We start from the raw sequence: 8,086 nt of genomic DNA on the forward strand, positions 1-8,086 counted from the left end.
ATATATGTAGGGACTAGATAAAATGAGACTGTTAGGGCTTGGGAAGAAGAAAATTATTGATTGATATTAGTCTATTAAACAGCAAATGTGATTTTTGCATTAATGATAAGGTTGAGCGAGGCTAATAAAAATCAGGTGGTGATTAGACTAATACGTTGCACTGACCTGTTCCTCTTACAATTATATTGTACTTATATTCTCTATTATATAACTATATATTATAAACATTTTAAATAACATTATATCAATAGAGGACCTAGTACTATTTAGTGAAATGCTTTAAAATTTCTGTTGATTTTTATAGCATCTAACCCCTAGTACCTCTACACTGAATATGTTTCTGAAATTAGTGACTTCTGCTTTGTAAGGATAGTAAATGAAGCCTGTAGTCCAGTTAGAAAATGACAGGTTGTTAACTTGAGGTTTTCTAGAGACTTCTTGGTGAATAACCTACATATAAATTGCAACAATACACCAAACTCCTTTATTTATCTCTCCTTAAGTTGAATATGCCATTATTATATATCTTTAAAACATACCCTTCAGCTGCAAAATGTTTTCTGGACAAAAAGGTATCAGTGAATGGGTCTGTATCTTTGTGTGAACTATACTGTAAACCTTGAATTCTTTCTGGCTCTAAAAATAAAGTTCAAGTGAAATTATGGCTTCAAGTTCACTCTTGGAGTGCTGAAACTTAAGGAGTTATCAGCAAGAATATGACAAAGCTCTGACCAGCAACTGAGATCTATTTCCATAAAACATCCGTGAATTGATTAGGAAAATAAAATTTTCATATTCTACTGGTCACGACAAATTATTTTGACTGTGATCCTTGTATTTATGGGGCTCAGACCTCATCAGATATTTTTCAGTTTATTCTGCTTGTACCTTGAAACCAAAGCATCTGTCTTCAAGTAAGAGACCAGATTTGATGCTGCAGTAAATTCTGTAATTTCCTAAATTATATTTTGTTTTATAGAATATAATATATAATTAACATATAATTAAGATAATTCTTCTGTCTTCACATCTTGGTATTAAGATATTAGGCCAGTGACTCTAGAATTACAGCAGTATAATATCTCAAAGACTCCATGTATCTTTTGAGTTTGTGCTTTCAATTAATAAAGTATTTTATAACTTTCATCAACATTGCAGGTGACTTATGCAGTAAGTCCATCATTACTGGGGTCCTAGAGTCCCAGGAAGTACAGCCCTCTGCTCACTGGAGCTTTTAAATATATTTTCATTAATCCAAAGAATAATTTATGCCAATGATAGAAATCCAAATAGTACAGATGGTTGTACAAGGAAAGTCTCCTCATGCCAGATATGCTGTTTATTAGCCCTCCTCAGAAGCAACCTGTAAACTTGCAAATCCTGTCTAGAGAAATGCTCTATGATGAGGAAACTTTGTGTGTATATTATATTATTTGTATGTATATATACACATATATAACTATATATTAACATCTCTATATAAGTACAAACATTGAACATACTGTTTTGTACCTTGCTTTTTAACTTAAAAATATATCTAGAAATTATTCCATATTGACACAAGTATTTTCTTATTAGGAAGTATATAAATTGGGTATATTCATAAAATTGAAATTGCTGGGTCAAAGAGTATGTGTATTTACAACTTTTAAAAATGTTTGATCTACTGGGAGTTTATTTTGATAGGAGTGAGGTAGGAATTTAGCTTGATCCATTTCCAGATAGCTGCTGGTTTCCCCATCACTCTTGTGGAAATTCTTTCTGCTGCTTCAATATGAATATTTTTTATAATATGCTAAATTTCATAAGTATATTCTGTATATATTGATTGGACTGTATTCTGTCCAGTCAACTATTCAGCTTTTTAATTCATAGCTTTGTAATATCTTAAATATCAGATTAGGCTACTTACCTGTTTTTGTATGTTTACTCTTTCACCTAACCCTTAAAATCATGTTTTTTAGTATACAAATATTAATCCTGTAAAAGTTTTCTTTATCTGGACTCAATAGTTAAAATCACTGAGTATTCTTATGTAATAACAGTGTATGCCTATCATTTATCTTTTAGTATTATCATTTGTATATATTTTAAATTTCCCTTTGTATTATAAAATAAGATCATCTAAGATTATCTTCATTGCTTTATTTATTAGCTTTAAACAATATCTGCTTAGAAAATTAGAAAAGTCATTGTGCTTATATGCCTTATACCATAGTCTTTCCTTAATTCTTCACCTCAGTATTTATTAATTTTATTGTTTTTCAACATATTCATGACTTTCAGCATTTCAATTCTTTCACCACAATTTCCACAGTTTTTATATCCAAGTGGAATTAATTTACTTCACCATTCTTTTTACTATTATTTTTTCAATTCTTGAATTCCCTCATATTTGAGAATTTACATTATTTGCCTTTATTTTTGAAAGCTTGGCTGGGAATAAAATTTCTACGTCACCCTTTTGCCCCTTTTACCCTCTAGACCTGCTTCACTGTCTTCTGAAATAAAAGTTTTCATGGGAAATGAACTCCGTTCCTTACGCACCCCGCACCCGTCCATGACCTGATTGATTTTTTTTTTTTTTTTTTTTTTCTGGCTTCTAATACTACTTTCGAAGTCTATCTTTGAAATCTTGGGGTTGATCATTCTATATCAATCTTGGAGGGTCAAAACTTACCTTTTAAATTTTCATTTCGGGGATTTTTTTTTCTATCACTATCTTTTAGCAAACTTCTGTCTTATTTGTTTCCTTTTTGAGCAACATCACTTATATCTATTTTAGAACTCTTGTGTGTTTGTCGTATTTTTAAATTTTTTATCTACTATTTGTGAAGTGTTTTCTCTTTTTGATTTTATTTTGCTCAGTTTTATCAATGTGGTTCTCCCTAATCATGACTGCATACATTTAAAATGCAATTGTGTTTTTTGTTTACCACCAATCTTTCACGGCTGTACTGAGGATTACATTAGATAGCACAGGTAATTTCTCAAGCAGGTGATTCTGCTAAAATCGTTAACGGCTTTAAAGTGAAGTGAGGGTTCATCAGCGCACCCACGCAGGCCGGCCTGACGCCCTCCCCTGCTGTGGCGTAGTTGCCTTACACCGCAGTGTTGTGGCGTTGGGGGTCTTTTTCTCCAGACTTCCCAGGCCAGGCCTCGGACTGAAGAATGTACCACAACAGGAGCCAGAAGCGGCACTGGACTTTGGCCGGTGAGGAGCACCTGGCACCTCTGCCGCCAATGCCAGCCGCACGTTAAAGCGGTGGGAACAGGAAGCTTCTTCCCAATGATCCAGTCTTTCTTGAGACTCATGAAGAAATGGCACTCTGCTAATACTGTGAGAAAAAGATTATTGGAATTTTGTTCAGTGTTTAAGCCAGCAATGCCAAGGTCAATGGTGGGTACAGCTGGTATGTATTTCAAGCATTTTTATCTTAATAACTCAGTAATGGAATATCACCCCTGGAAAATGATGCTCACCTGTGTTTTTGTTTTTTGGGTTTTTTTTTGCCTGTAAAGTAGATGAATCAATGTATGTAGTCCATTTGTTGGAAATCTGTGGGAGAGTCCTCTTGGACAAGAGAAGGCAATTGAACAGATTTTGGAATATGAACTGATTCTTATATAGCAACTTAATTTCCACCTTTTTTTGTCCACAGTTGTTATAGATTTTTTGAGAGCTTTCTCATTGATTTAAAGACCTACTATCCCATTCTGGAGAATCAGAGATTTTGAGAAAAACAGCTGATGACTTTCTTAATAGAGTTGTGTTGATGGATACTTACCTTTCTTACACACCTTCTCAAATTGCCCTGCCATTTTATCTGGTGCATCCAGAGCAGGAATTACTGTGAAAAGTTATTTATCACAAAGTGTGATACTGAAAGAAAACAGAACTCTCTTGCCACAGATATAATGAAAAGCATGAGAAACTTGGTTTAAAAAGAAAGTGAACCACCCAGATGTGAAGAAGTTGCTGTTCTGAAACAGAAGTTGGAGAGGTGTTGCTCTGCTGAGCTTGCACTTGATTGCAAAGCAGAGAAAAGGCTACCTGTGAAGATGATGATGATGTCTCAGAGCCCCAAGCAAGATGGCATGTGTTCTCCAAAGGACAGTGCACTGATGATGACCTGGTGGGTTCTCTAACCATTTGAAACTGATTTGTCAACGATAACAAACCAACAGAAAGATAAGCATACCTGACATTTAAATTTATGTACGAGTGAAATAATGTGAACACATGAAAATGTAGTAAACTTTTCTATTTATTTAAAAGTGTTTCCTTTCACAGTAGTTTTATGTGAAATAGAGCATCTTCAAAGGACCTGGAATAGTACCTTGTTTGGTTTTACTCAGTTGGTTAACTGAAAATATTTCCAAATGGGTCTTTTAAAAAAGAAGAAATCACATAATCAAATAGGCAGCCTTTAGTAGTTGTCTAGATAAAAACCTTCTGTTGCTAAAGATGAAGTAGGTAGTAGCAAATTTTAAGTTCAGTTTTATAATTAAGCTATTACATTACCTAAGTGAATTCATATAAATATGTTAGTTATTAGGAATTTTTCAGATTAAACATATTCAAGAAATGTAATTCAAATTCAAAGGAATTATATAAAAATTTAATGTGCAGACTGTAGTACCAAATTACTTGGGTAGGAATCATGGCTACTTCCACTTTGTGACTTTGGGCAAATTACTAAAGCTCTCTGTGCCCGTTTACCAAGCTGAGGATTGGGGGAAATAATAATGCCTATTCTTCACAGGATTAATTTGAGTAGTGCTTCTATGTATTAAGTGTTCAATAAAGGTTGGCTCTTATGAAAGAAAGTGAATTGTTGGCCCCTTGCACATCTAGATTATAAGGAAAAGTTAATTTAGTGTCCAGCTTTTTGTCCTTTGACATCTCTGCCTTACTCTTTCTGTAGCCACCCCCTCCTTTAGATACACCACTTCTGTCAGTTCTAGAGACAACAAAGGACATAATGTTCTCAGCTAATCTCACACATCATAACACCCAAGATAGGCATTTAAAAATTCATTTAGATATGACCAATCAACCCATGAAAACAGTGTGAGCATTGTGTAATCTCTTTATTAGAGAGACATAAAAGAACAGCTTTCTTTGGTGATTCATCCTTGTTTTATTGGCTCACACACTCACCCAAAACCTGGTGGATCCATTTTAGTGGAAAGGTTAAAGTGAAGTCACTTGCAAATGTTGTAGCTTAACTAGAAGTAATCTTAAGATGTCATGATTAAGTATCTATAACTTTAATATTTATTTGTTTATCTAGTTAAATCAACCAAGATCATTTATTCCTCTATTTGAGTACAGTGCGTATTGATATTTTCTGCCAACGTTTTCTTTCTTTACTACTATGTCCAGCTTTGTGATATTCATGGTCTCTTTTGAACTTGCTATCTCCTTCTGTTTTGGCTTTAAGCTATGACCCAGATTGTCCCCTCTAGTCATCACCTCCTTAGTAGGAAGACCTATCACACCCAGATTAGTGGAAGATGAAAGAGCAGTCTCATTGTCTTGTGATTCTCTTAATGTCAGAAACAGCTAATAGTTTTCATGAGTCTTAGCATTCTCCCAAGCTTCTTGGAGTAAAATTGGAGTACCTTTTCCTAGATAACTATAATACGACTTTTGGGGGCCATCAAATCACTTTAGCTTGTTTTGAAGATGCACTGAAGCATATTGTAAAAGTTATGCAAATGTGAAAGGAACAAGATTAAACTCAATGGGTTGCCATCATCTTTTAGATAAACTCCCCTTTCTTCACACTTGAGCCAATGATATGGAAGAGTTTTTAAAAAAATGAAAAAAGGGAAGTAAAATTTTTCCAAAAGCACTGCTATTGAAAGAAACAATCTTTAAAAAATTTAGAATAGGCTTATTCTCAGTTTAAAATGACTTATTAATACAAAAACATACCAATTTATTTTTTGTTTTTTATCTATTTATTTTTCAAGATTTTATTTATTTCTAGAGAGAGGGGGAGGGAAGGAGAGAGGGAGAGAAACATGTATGAGAGAAATATTGATCTGTTGCCTCTCACCCCCCCCCCACCCCCAGCTGGGGACCTGACCTGCAACCCAGGCTTGTGCCCTGTCTGGTAAGTGAAACTGCGATCTTCCAGTTCGCAGGCTGGCACTCAATCCACTGAGCCACAACAGGGAGGGAAAAAGTTTATTTTTTAATACTGCTGATGCTGTTGAATAAATGTTGAATGAGGCAGTGAGGTATGTTGCTATGTTTTATTATAATTATTTGTTTAATTTTGGTTTTCCATTGTAGAGTGTACCTCCTGCAGGCAGACAGGGGCTTCATCGCACTCCCCATGGATGAAGGAAGAGTAAAATCTGCCATCTCTATAGGGAAATTTGTTGGATTTCTGGCTCTTCTTTGACCCACAGTTTCAGGTCAGTTTGTTTACTGCTTTGTCTTTTTCTTTAAGCATTTTGGAATCATTCTTTTATATAGCAGATGGTTTTCTCTTTTTGATCTAATCCAGAGTTAAACGTAAAAATATAGGGAATATTTTTTGCTCATTTGCATTTAGTGTTTTGACAACCATTAAAAAATTTTTAGCCTACCATTTTTATATGCTTTTAGTTCTTAACCATTTTTATTTGCTGTGTGGTCTGAGATGTTTATATTTTTTCATGTGTTTATATATTTAAATAACGATTTAATGAGTGCTCACTTTAAGATTAAATATCTAGTTTCTTTCTCTTCTAAGAGTTAGAGAGAGAAGCATGCTTTCTCCTTATTCTATTTGCCCTCATCACCTAAGGTAGATTATATTATTATATCTAAATTGCTGTGATCTATAACATTTATGTACTGTGCTACCTATAATTCACACAGTTGAGTAGTGTCTTCACAAAGACTTCTTCATTCATCTCGAAGTGTGTGGGATAACCTAGCACAGTAGTTGTTTCAAAGAAGAGCTCAAAGGAGCCATGTTTCATATTATCTATCAATTACTTTTGTACTTTCAGTGATAATTGGTTCAGATTGAATATTCTTAGTTTATATTTTTCTTCCTTGGGGACTTGGTAGATATTGCTGTATTGCCTTCTACAGTGCTTTTAATAAAAATATGGCATCAGCTAGATTTTATTCTTTTTTTGTAGAGCATTGCATGCTCTATCATTAAATTCCAGTGAGTTTCTCAGGTTATATATTGATTATTCTATAAAAACATTTTCCTGCTGCACAATGTACTCATTTTATCTATACATTTGATTCTTCCTTTATTTCAGGGAAATTTTCTTTTATTAGAGCTTTGAATAGTGTTGTTTCCTATTTAGGAATGTCAATTATACACGTGTTGGATCTTATTTAGTTTGGCAATATCTGCCACTCTGTGGTATAAAGTAAGCTTTACTGAGGGTTCCACAGCTCCTGCATGAAACCCAGTTGGCCGGCCATTCAAGTAAAGAATGATTTTTTTTGTCTTGGCGTATCCCGCCTACTGTGATGATGCCTCGCTGCCCTTAGATCCTGCACTGGCTTGTGTCTCTCATGGAGCCCTCCCTGCCTTTGTATTATTTTCACCTCACTCGGCATTGTGGTTGTTTCCTTCTGTGTTGTAGTTCAGTGTTATGGTTGTTTCTTAACCTATTAATTATCTATCATTACATAATAAACCATCCCCAAACTTAGTGACTTAAATCAACCACAATATATCATTTCTCCCAATTCTGTTGGTCCTTCCTGCTGGTCTCAGCTGGGTTCATTCATGTGGCAGCAGTCAGCTGGTGACTCAGCTGTGATGACTGAGACAGCTGGACATCTGGGCTTCTCTCTCCACAAGGTCTTTCATCCTAAATGTCTTCACAGCATGGTGGTCTCAGTATTCTAAGAGAGTAAGAAGGTGCAAGAGCTCCCCAGGCTAGGAAGCCCCATAGCAACAGTTCGCTGCATCCTGTTGGTCAAAGCAAGTCACAAGGCCAATCCACTTTCAAAAGGTGGCAAAGTCACTTTGTGATAGAAGGAATTATTATGCTTGTCTCTGGGTGAACAATCTCACACACTGTTTATCTTCAGATTTATGTTTCTTATTTTTAA

General features: G+C 34.8%; 1 pseudogene; it reads left to right on the forward strand.

Annotated features, from left to right (window-relative positions):
• Window positions 1-3,171: 3,171 nt before the first annotated feature.
• On the forward strand, window positions 3,172-4,157 carry LOC150008901 (cyclin-H pseudogene; annotated as a pseudogene).
• The last annotated feature ends 3,929 nt before the right edge of the window (window positions 4,158-8,086 follow it).

Source organism: Furipterus horrens, unplaced genomic scaffold (genome assembly GCF_987537825.1).
Source record: "Furipterus horrens unplaced genomic scaffold, mFurHor1.1.pri manual_scaffold_5, whole genome shotgun sequence".
NCBI classification, from domain to species: domain Eukaryota; kingdom Metazoa; phylum Chordata; class Mammalia; order Chiroptera; family Furipteridae; genus Furipterus; species Furipterus horrens.